The sequence below is a fragment of the Trichosurus vulpecula genome, chromosome 2 (genome assembly GCF_011100635.1).
Source record: "Trichosurus vulpecula isolate mTriVul1 chromosome 2, mTriVul1.pri, whole genome shotgun sequence".
NCBI classification, from domain to species: Eukaryota; Metazoa; Chordata; class Mammalia; order Diprotodontia; family Phalangeridae; genus Trichosurus; species Trichosurus vulpecula.
In genome coordinates this window covers 362,011,798-362,024,143 of record NC_050574.1, presented here as the reverse complement: position 1 = coordinate 362,024,143, position 12,346 = coordinate 362,011,798, and the positions used below count along the sequence as shown (strand labels likewise).

General features: G+C 37.6%; 1 pseudogene; it reads right to left on the bottom strand.

Annotated features, from left to right (window-relative positions):
• Positions 1–10,043: 10,043 nt before the first annotated feature.
• Positions 10,044–12,071, bottom strand: LOC118837173 (annotated as a pseudogene).
• Positions 12,072–12,346: the final 275 nt, after the last annotated feature.

The following is a 12,346-nucleotide window of genomic DNA, read 5'->3' as shown; positions in this document are numbered from 1 at the left end:
TAAATGGACTCCTATTTATTAGGGGGCAGCTAGGTAGTGCAATGGATAAAGTGCTGGGCTTGGAATCTGGAAGACTCATCTTTATGAGTTCAAAATCAGCCTCAGACACTTACTAACTGTGTGTAGTCATTTAACCATGTTTGCCTCAGTTTCCTCATCTATAAAACGAGCTGGAGAAGGAAAATGGCAAACCACTCCAGCATCTTTGCCAAGAAAACCCCAAATGGGCTTATGAAGAATTTGAAACGACTGAACGACACTAGTGTAAATGGAAGATAAACTCCATAGGAATGTGCTGTGGTGAGGGAAGGCAGGAAAAGTCTGCAGAAAGTAAGAATTGAACTAGGTCTTGAAGGAAGGGAAGTTGGAGGTGAGGAAGGATAGTATTCCAGGCATGAGTACAGTGGTTAGAAGAGAGAGCATCATGTACGAGGAATAGCAAGGAGGAAGATGTAGTGGGATCACAGAGTGATAGGTAGAAGTAAAATGTAAGAATACTGGTAAGGTAGGAAAAAGTCAACCTATGAAAGATTTTGAAAGTCAGACAGAGGATTTCATATTTAATCCTGGAGGTAATAGGGAGCCACTGTAGTTTATTGAGATGGCATAGTATAAGACCTATGCTTTAGGACAATCACTTGACTGTAATATGTGTTGAGGTTGAGGGATTTAGGGGTGCTTGGGACTCCAAAATACCAACATACCAGGTCCTGTCCCAATGAATTCGACCCAAGCCTTCTTTCAGCCAAGAAAAACAAAGTTTATTAAAGATTCACCATAACAGATAGACTCTTAAAGATCCTGAGCATTTGTATCACTATTGCCAGTGGGCCAGTTTGAACCTTGAGCCTTTATAATGCTAATGTAAGCAGGCTACATAGAATCTGAGCACTTTCATGGAAAACAAACTGGATCTTATATACAGAAAGACTGAGGAAAGAATCCAGGGGTGGCCAAGTAGTCTGGGGGTTCCAGGGCTGTTCTTGTTAGGAGTAGTCAGTAGAGGTTGAATCTTGGGAAGATCTTGATGAGAATGACCAGCATCCTGGGGTGATTAGAGGTTGACTTTTTATTGTACCTCCTAATTTTCTAAGAGGAATGCCCACTCTAAAGGTGTTTGCATACATGTAGGATCATAGTTTGAGAACTAGGAAGAACCTCAGAGGTCATATAGTTCAACCCCTTCATTTTACAGATGGGGCAATTGAGGCCCAGCGAGATTAAATGATTTAGCTGAGGTTACACAAAAGAAGCCTAAGAGCTAGGATTCCAACCCAGGTCCTGTGACTCTGGACCTCTTTCTATTAGGACATATCAAGATAGAAGTCAAGTCTTAGACTCCTTATTATGATCCTCATTCCCAGGCAGGCTCTGGGACTTAGAGTAAGTCATCCTCAGTGGCTCTGTGTGTGTGTGTGTGTGTGTGTGTGTGTGTGTGTGTTTGTGTTTGTAGTTGACTGTGTGCTAGTAGGATAACTGTGCCAGGTAGAGGGGATACATAGTACTCACATAACCAACCAGGTTAGGTGGGAATCTCAGAAACCAGTGCCTCGGGGCCTCAGTAAGAAGGACTTTTGTTCATAGTCCCTTGCTAGAGTGATGGTCTTCAATTAGCCCTTAATTGAACCTCCAAATTCCTAGAGGGTTTACTCTGTTCAGTTCAAGATGAAGCAAGGCATATTCTTCCTCTCCCAGTTACTTAATCTAAAACGATTTCCTTTTCAAAGTATGTAGAGTCTGAAGTCTTTAGATAATACTGAATTTCAAGGGGAATTTGGAAAAGGAATTCCTATAGCTCACTTGTCTTTTGTTTTGCTTTCCTTTCCAATTAGGATCTTAGGTAGCAACTGTCTCCAATTTAGTTTTATCAACCCAAGGTTAGGCATAGGACAGGGTTTTATCTGTCTCTCTGTCTGTGTCTGTGTTTCTGTGTGTATCTCTCTCTCTCTGTCTCTCTCTCTGTCTCTCTCTCTCTGTATGATGGACCTCTGGCAGTCTGATGAAGCCTATGGCTTTCTTCTCAGAATGATGTACTTAAATGCAAGAAATAGAATACATAGGATTACAAAGAAAAATGATTATATTGAAATGCAGTTATAAAAATATTTTTTTAAAAGTTCATGGGTCCCAGGGCAAGAACTCCTGTAGTAGGTAGGATTTGGATTCTGGGACAGATGGAACCAATAGGGGAAGTAACAATGAAGGTGACAGGGTGGAGGAAATGACAGTGGTTAAAATGCAGGCCAGCTGAAGCTATGTTGGTGGGATGATTGGAATCTTACTGGGATCTTGTTATTGGGAACGAATAGAAAGATACCAGCCTTTGTTTCTAGCCCTATTCCACTTCTCCTTCCCCTCATGCAGATGTTATTTAGATTCTATAGATGCTATAGCTAGGTTGTAGTGTGAGAAAGGAGAAGGGAGTGGTCAAAGGAAACAAAGACAAGCCTGGGCAGAGGAAAGGAGCAGGATTCAGAATGAGGGAAGGAAAAGATGGATGGAGAATGATCCTGAGGGCAGGCATGGGCACTGCTCATTGGTGAGGGATTTCCCTCGCTTCCACCTTATGAATGGATCAGCCATTTCCCTGACTCTAAAGACTCAAGTATCCAGTCAGGAATTCTCTGTGGGAAGAAAAAACATGAGGTTGATTTTTATGTTGATGATGTGCAAGATGAAGAAACAAATCAAGCTTAGTGCAGAGTTCAGAAGAGAAATTTAAAAATAAACTCAGGAATGGAGAATCTGCCAAAAGCAAAGAACAAAAAGAAACCTACTAACTTTTGGAGAAAGGTGAGAGAGAATAGTAGAGATGGTTCCAGTAATGGAACAATTACAATCCATTGCTGGAAACACTGAAATGGAATAGAAATTCTAGAAATTTAGAGCTGGGGGGATCCTTATACATCACCCACTTCAAACACCATTATTTTACAGATAAGAGAACTGAGGCTGAAAAGATTAATTATGTTCTCAAGGCCTCATAGTTAGTAGCTGAGCCAGGACCATAACCCAGGCTTCCTGACACCCCATCTTATCATGCTATCTTGGTTTGTCTTCCTTAGGAAGGAGACTCTTATTATATTCTCCATGCAAAATAGCCTTATCCCCTTATTATTCTCTGTTTTGTTCTTTGCCTACCACATCTGGAGCCTCAGGATGATACTCTAAGGACTTTTTCCTATTTATCTATACAAGCAGATGGCTCTAGCAGCTTTTTCCGGGGGAATACAACGCTCCAAATGGCTTCCATCTCTTCCTGTGCTGGATCTGTAAGAGATGGTTATGGTGAGGTCACATGGTGGTCACAATTCATCAAAACATTTAAAGCATGGACACCTTAATCTTAGGTCTCTTATATGTTCAATGTGAAAAGTGATGAAAAAAAGGTTGTACTTAAATATTACTTCAATAATTTTAATGGATTTGTAATCTCATCTGTATATTTCTTCCCTCAGTGTTTTTTTTGCTATTTTTGTCCATATTTTCTTACAGATCCTCTATGGAGGAGCTTCCTAACGTGGTAAAAGGGCCCTCCTCTAGGTCTTTTTATGTTTTGTGGGGGTGCATGCAGCCCTTGGGCTCTCCACCTGTTTGTTATCCTTCAATAGTATTACATAACAAGTCCATTTCCTTTTTCAGTGATACATTTTCTGGATGATATGTCAACTTTGATCATTTGTGTGTGTATGTGTATGCATGCACATACATATATATATATATATGTATATATATATATACACATATACACATGCATACATATATGACTATATGTTGCAAAGCAGGTGCCAGTCTGCATTGGTTGAAGGAGTTTCCTCACTGGGTTTTTCCCTGTACAAAAGAAGTCTCAAGTCTGGTACTTTTTCTTTTTTTCTCTCTGTTTCTGTCTCTCTGTTTCTCACTTACTCTCTCTCTCTTTCTGTCTCTTTTTCTCTCCACCCACATATAGATGCATATAACATCTTTGAAAGGCTTGGTACATAGAAAGCAGTCTGGGAACCAGAAAGACCTGAGTAATTCTAAATTACTTAGCGTAATGCCTGGCACATAGTAAGTAATGTTAGCTATTATCATAATTATAATTATTATCCTGCTTTTGACACATACTACTTGGACAAATGACTTAACCTTTTATTGCTTTAGGCAATTCTTTGAGACAGAGAAGGCACTGACCTGCAAGAGGGAGTTTCTAGGTGGTTCAGTGGATGGAGCTCCAGGCCTAGAATCAGAAAGACTCATCTTCTTCAATTCAAGTCTAGCCTTAGACATTTTGAAGATGTGTGACCCTGGACAAGTCACCTAACCCTGTTTACCTCAGTTTCTTTATCTGTAAAATGAGTTGGAGAAGGAAATGGCAAATCACTCCAGTATCTTTGCCAAGAAAACCCCAGATGGGGTCACAAACAATCAGACATGACTAAGCAACAACAATATTAAGGGAATCTGACGTATATTATCTATCCATCTTTTTGTCTATCATCCTCTTTATCTTTCTATTGGCCATCTGTCCCATACAACTTCTTGCAAGTAGGCCTTTTGTTGTTATTATGCTACAATGTATTTGTGTCATATGTTTCTCCATTTTTCTTCGGATCACTTTGTAACTTTTTCTTTGGAGATTTCTCTAAGGATCACAACTAAACAGCACCAACAGTAAGATATTTTTTCAAGAAGTTTTTGTGCAAGAGAGTATCTTGGCATCAGTGAAAGCATTGAGCAAATTTCTCAGATGTAATCCAGCTTGATTTCTTTCTTTAATTTAATTCTGATCCCAACTCATCATCCACCAGCAATTTCTACCCCAAATACCTACCTCTGAGGTCTAGTCCTGTATTTCCAGCTTTTGGATGGACAGCTTCATCTTTATGTCCTATAGGCATTATCAAATCCCACATGTCTAAAATGGAGCTCATTGTTTCACCTGCCCCAGACTTGCTCGTTAAATCCCACTACACCTGTACCCCAATCCCTGCAATTTTTTTCCTATTTTTATGGAGAGAAATCTGCCATCCTTCCAATCACCCAGGTTTTCAACCCAGAGTTATCTTGGGCTCTCTACTCTCCCTCACAATTAACTTCTTGTGACACCTTGGCAATTCTACAACCTCAACATCTGTCACATCTTTTCTCTCAACTCATATGGTCACTACTCCAGTTTAGGCTCTCACCTGTACTATTGCAATAGCTTTTAATTTTGGCTCCATGCTTCCATTTTACTTTCTCTCTCTTTCTCTCTTTTCAACTAAAATTTATTTGTCAATCAGCAAAAATATGCTTTATCTTTCTCCCCCTACCCCAACTCAGAAAGGAAGAAAAACAAAACTCCTGAGGTATCATCAACAAAACAAATTTCCTCAATAGCTATGTCCAAAACAGAGACTCGTTCTGCACTGAATCTCCCACCTGTCCCTCAGGGAGTGGGCAGCCCATTTTCTCATTAGTCTTGGGTAAGCCTGGTTGATTGTTCGACCCCTCAGAGTTTCAGTCTTTCAAAATTGTTCGATTGTATAATATTGTCATCATTGTACAAATTGTTCCCTTGATTATACTTTACTTTGCATCAATTCATAGGAGTTTTTACAGGTATTTCTAAAACCATTCCTTTCATCATTTCTTACTGAACAATAGTGTTCCTTCACATTTATATACAATAACTTATTCAGCCCTTCCCCAAATGATTGGCATCCTCTTGGTTTCCAAATCTTTGCCAACCCAAAAAGAACTATAAATATTTTTGTACACCTTTAGAATTTATTTTGCTTAGGACTAATCCTTCCCTTTATTTATCTTCCTTCTAATTCTCTCATACCCTCTGCCACCCCCTACTCCCAGCCTTTCCTCCTACGTCCCTGAGGAAAGAAATGTATTTCTGGACTCAACTGTATGTGCATATGCATTCCCTCCTTTGACCTGATGAAAATGAGGTTTAGGTGTCAACTGCTTCCCCTAACATTTCCTCATTATTTATTATGCATTTTATTTATGTGAAGTAATTTTCCCAAAATAATTTGCCTTAGAGACATCTAGGTGGCTGGGTGGATGGAGTGCTAAGCCTGGAATCAGAAAGAGTGGAATCCAAATAACAGTTTCAGACACTGACAGCTGTGTGACCCTAGGTGAATTCTAACCTTCCTCTCCTTTTCTGCTCTAGTATATTCCCCTTCCCCTCCCTTTCAATTCTTTTAGATTATCAAGATATGTCAGATATACTTCCATGCCTTTGGTATAATTAGACACCCACTATGACCCTCTGCTGGTGATAGAGTTCAGAGGGGATGCATGTATTATCTCCCTATATTAGAATGCAAACACTTTATCATTTATGATTGTTCATTTATCTTTACCTTTTCATGTTTCTCTTGACTTATTTTTGTACTTCAAAGTTTCAACCTAGGTCTGTCTATTCATCTCTATCTATCTATCTATTTATCTATCTACACACATATACATATATATATATATATATACATGTATATTATTTCCCACATTACATGTTAAAACAATTTTTTAACTTTTTTAAGTTTTGAGTTCCAATCCAGCTCTTTCCTTCCTTCCTCTCCCCCTCCCTGAGATGGTAAGCAGATATAGGTTATACATGTGCAATCATGTAAAACATTTCCATATTAGTCATTTTGTACAAGATGACTCAAATAATGAAAGAAAGAAAGTGAAAAATAGTATGCTTCAGTCTGTACTCAGACAATATCAGTTCTTCTCTGCATGTGGATAGTATGCTTCTTCATTTGTCCTTTGGGATTGTCTCGGATCATTGTATTGCATAGAGTAGCCGAATCATTCACAGTTCTTCATTGTACAATATTGTAGTTACTGTGTACAGCATTCTCCTGGTTCTGCTCACTTTACTTTGCATTAGTTCGTGTAAGTTTTTTCAGGTTTTTCTAAACTCATCCTGCTTGTCATTTCTTATAACACATGAATATTCCATCATATACTACAGCTTGTTTAGCCATGCCCCAACTGATGGGCATCCCTTTGATTTCCAATTCTTAGCCACCACAAAAAGACCTGCTACAAATATTTTTACACAAATAGGTCCTTTTCCCTTTTTTATATGTTTGGGATATATCAACCTGGGTCTTTTCATCAGAAATGCTTGGAAGTCCTTTATTTCACTAAGAGAAGGGAAGGGAATATTATATAGTATTAAACATCTCATTTGATTAAAGGTCCATTTCCCACACTCCCCCATTCCTCCCCCCCCCATAATATTATTTTCAGTTTTTCTGGGTAAATTATTCTTGGCCTATATCCTTTGTCTTCTGGAATATTGTATTTCAAATTTTCTGATCTATTATAACGGTGACTGCTAAATCATATATGATACTGAGTGTGGCTCCTCAGTATATGAATTCTTTCTTTCTTGCTGAATGAATTATTTTTTCTTTGATCTGGAAGCTCTGGATTGTGACAACAATGTTCCTTAGCATTTTCTTTACTTTTCTTTTTTTTAGGAGGTAATGTGTAGATTCTTTCTATTTCCACTTTGAGCAATAGTTCTGAACACAAAACAATTCTTTTACAATCTAATCCAGTATTAGCATTGAGATTAGATGCCATTTTAAAAACAAGGGTTTAAAAAAATTACAGCTCTATCAACAAGGTAGTAACTTAAGTTACTAAACTTAAGTAACTATATATTCTTCATAGTTGTTATGTACATTTTCAGCTACTTCAAAAGAACATAAGTATCTTGAAAAATTTTTTTCTATTAGTTTTCATTGTGTTTTGTAGAAAAAGTTCAAAACAGTAAAATAACCAGAAATAAATACAGTAAAGGAAACATGGGGAAAAACCTGAAAACCAAAAAATGTTCACCTAACTCCCAAATCACTGATTAGTCTTCCTCATCCTTTTAAATCTCACCTTACTAACTTTTTTTACCTGTCAGCTTTACCTTTTTCATGCTCGGAGGAAGCACTTTAAGAGACTACTCAGAAAATGCCACTGTGGCCTGGAAGAGATATTTAAATTTTGAAGTGCCATTATTGCTTTAGTTGGATAATTGCCACATTTCTCTAATGACTACCCATAATTAGAGGACCCATGTCTTGTTGCTTATAACTGTTCTGAGGCTCATGCTGAAGCTGAGGGTGGAGGGAGAACACCCAGACCCCACTGCTGCTCTTCCTCCAACCACCCTAATGCCAGCCTCTCAGGGCTGATTCTCCCCTGGCACTCAGAAGGAGCCCCAACAACAGAGCAGTCAGGTAACATTGTAAGTATTAAGAGTAAATGAGTGATAATACTTTTTTATCTTTAGAGTAAAGGCCACTGAAAAGCTGTTCTTTATGAACATTTTCTACTACTTTTTAAAGGAAAGTCAGTATATGTCAAAAGTTGCAGCTGTATAAATCTAAATTATTTCCCATAGTCAGAAATACTATGTGTCCCCCTCAGAAGCAGTGTAATTTCTGAATTTCACTATTCAATTTCTTTGTCTTCTTCCATTAGTAACTACAGCTTTTGAATGTACAATGGCCATTATATACACACACCATTTCTATACATTTTTATGTTACCTCAATATTCATTATATTCATACTATAGGAAAGATACCAGTCTTTACTTATATACATTATTCCAATCCAACATTGTTCATGCTATAGCCAATTTATTTCTGAAGAGAAGGGAAAATATTTACTGTTTTTCATACATTAGATATGCAGCTGTGAACAAGAAAATACAGAAAATAGTTATTTAAAGGATAATTTTTTAAAGCATTCTATTTTATTCAGTGAAAACAAAAAAAATCCATTTGAATGGCTGGATGATATAATAGACACTCTTGCTGCTTGAAAGTGGCTCAAAATGAACAATTTTCTTCAGAAAATGGTTTATGTCAACTGACAAAATAAAGAAGTAATCATCAAAGTGTTAGCCTCCAACACAAGATGACTGACTAGTGACTAAACTCTAAAACTATCACCCTTTCTCTTCCACAATTCATTGGATTTTGTCCAAAGCATTGATCTTAATGTCTTCTGGAGACTCAGTATCGATGCCTGGCAGTCACATTTTAAATGCCCATCTCCTCATTGCTAAAGATAGCTGACTGTAGGCCTCTCCAGGGTTGGCTTCTCTTTTCATCTTCAAATCCCTCTCATTACTTCTGGGTAGAAAGGAAGGGAAAAGTGTAACTTGGCAGTTGTTTCTTTGGGTTCAAATGACGTGTAGACTTGTGGCTGCAATATTGTAGCAATCTCCAGAATAAAGAATTCTAGAATTAAGCAATTTCTAGAATTTAAAAATCTATTGAAGATTTTAATGTTATAAGGAGCTGATGATATAAAGTAATTTAGATTGCTGGACAGTCAGGATGATATAGTGAACTACAAAATGCCAATAACACATAGATTTAGTAGCAATAGAATGAACTGAAGCTCTGTGAATTTTCATATATTTTACAGGATATTATATTGTTTGAAAAATATTCAACAGAATCTAGGTTGTTCGGATAAGCAATTGAGTGGCTTCATACATTTTTGGTTTCATTTCTGTCTCATAACTCAAAATGATTTTCTGTTTTTTCCATATTAACATTTCTATTTTCTCCATATTAACACATGCTCCTGTTCCACAGTGAAATTATTTACTCAAATAAGGAATCCTCCTATAGTATCCATATTGTTGAGTTGATTCTGTGTAAGAATATAATGAACATACAAATGTACAAAAGAGGCATTTGCATACAATATAGCCTGTGCCCTCTTTAATAACTGCACAATTTGATCTTTATACTTCTGTCCAGGGAAAAAACAAATAAAACCCAGTACTTATCAGGCTGAGAAAATGGTTCAGGTGACAGCCATGAAGAAAGTACATATAAAACAATGAAAACGAATCACATTCTTAGGTTCCGTGATTACTGAGAAGATTTCCCCTGCTATAGGTGCTTTATATGTCTTAAAAATATATAGGAGAAGTGGCTTATCACAAGTCTCCACTACTGTGCAGTAATGATGGTATCAGAACACCACAACAGACTTTCAGATGAGGTGGTCGAATGATGGGACATCACACCCTTATGTTTCTTCTTGTTCTGGATAATTAAGAATTTTGTGGTGTGCTTGACGCAAATATTGTTGCTGTCTGAAGTAAACCTTAAATGCTCCTTTTATGGTAACAAAAGCAATTCTACCCAAGATTGTCCTTTGTGGGTTGGAATTAACACTACTGAACATACTTTCCAACTATCGTAGCAATAGAGGGAAAGACAAGAGCTCCACACAAAATTCGAGTAGCAGAGACACGATCTGCTAAAGAATTTGCCTCAGCTGGGATACGAGGAATAGGACATCCAATTCCTGGAAATATGCTGTTCAAAATCTGTAGTTCATTAGAGTATTTGCACCACAACATAAGAATGTAGTCTTCCTGGTGAATTATTCTGCCTAATATCAGCATAACAGGAATAGTGAGGAGTCCAATTAAAAAGAATAAAGGATCAACTCTTTTCATAACATCCAAATCTACTTTATGGTCTACCTCCCGTATCACTGTCACAGAGCCATAAATCACAGCAATCCAATAGATAGAGCCAACCATTATTCCTTCTGCAGGAAATGGATGAGCTTTTGAGATCAGTCTATCTGCAAGATCCAAGACAAACAACTGGACCCAACTTTGGAAGTACTATTAAGAATTCTGCATTGCACTGAGGATGTGCCACTCACGCTTTATGATTTCCTCTTTGTTTTTCATCTACCCAGCATTGTAGACAAGCTTGGTGAACCCATTTTGTAGCTCCTCTGCACCTGTGTGGTCTCACCCACTCAGCTGTTTGATCATCTTCATCACTAGCAAAACATACCAAACAATTTTTATCTTGCAGTGTTGCAGCCTTGGGATTCCCTTCCCTTTTCTGGAAATCTGAACATCTGTTCTTATCCAGTCCTGGGGCACATCTCTTTTATTCTATCATCTTTCGAAGAGCAGTGACAATGGTTCAGCTATCACATTTTCCGGTTCTTCAGTTCTCTGGGGTCTAGTTCATCTGTCCAGCAGCAACATAGGTGGCAGCCTACCCTATAGTTCTAAGAGATCTGGGCAGTATTCCCTTATGATTTCTTGAAATGTGATATCTAGGCTTTTTTTTTTGTTTTTGGTCATGGCTTTCAAATAGTTTAATGATCATTAAATATTCTCTCCTTGATCTCTTTTCCAGGTCAGTTGTTTTTGAGATAACTATATTACCTTCTATTTTTTCAATCTTCTGACTTTGTTTTAATATTTCTTGTTGTCTCATGGAGACATTGACTTCTTTTTGTCTACTCTAATTTTCAGAGAATGTGCTACTTAGGTGTTTTTTCTTTCTTTTTTTTAACCTCTTGCACCAAGCTGTTAATTCCCTTTCAAATTTTTTCTTCTATAGATCTCATTCTTTTCCATTTTTCTCATTTCTTTATTTAAAAAATTAACTCTTTTAAAAAAATAGCATGTTTCATTTCTTCCAGTTGAATTCCCTCATTTTACAGATGAAGAACTGAGGATGAGAGAAATTATGTAACTTATTCAAGGTCACATAGGTAGTAAGTAGCAGAGCTCGGATGGACTTCATTAATGAGGACCCATCTGAGGCCTCACACAATCAGTAGAATATCTTCGAATAGGATTATTTGGAGGACTTCACCATCTATAGTAACTCCTTCTTCCTTTTGGAGCCTGTGTAGGACACTGCCTCCCTGCTGCCATCACAAGGACCAAGAGATCTCTGCGACATCCCTAAGCACCAAATCCTTCAGCACTGAGCCAAGATCCTTTTTGACCCCTGCAAATGGGCCCAGGAAATTTAGCTCAGCTTTGTTTATACTTCATTGTGTATGTGGGAGTGCTGATTACCATGTCTATATCGATATCTATCTATTGATTGATCGATCTATCTAATCTCCTTCCTGATACCTCTTTTGAAAAGAACTCTAAATACTTTCAAGAGTATATTATCTCTAGAATAGGTTCCTCAGGGTGTATTTTGCGATGAAAATAGATTTTTAGAGATGATGACAAATCAGTTCCATTTTTTTGTTTATTTGTTGCCCTACCACCAGTTTCATTTGGGATGACCTGGCAGTTGGGTCTTATGACAAACTTTCGGTAGACTTATTTTCGTTTCCTCTGTTTTTCACTATTTTATGAGGCAATACTGCTCATAAATCTCCCACCCTTCCCCTCTGTGATGTTTTACAAATGTGCTTATATTTCAAACTGGTGTTGCCCTTGGCTAACATATCTGTCTGCTTGGCAGAGATCTTGTCAAGAAGATCAAATATTTGCTGGCTAAGGCTGGTTCTGGGCTCTTATGACCTGTGTATTATGGCCAATGCATTAC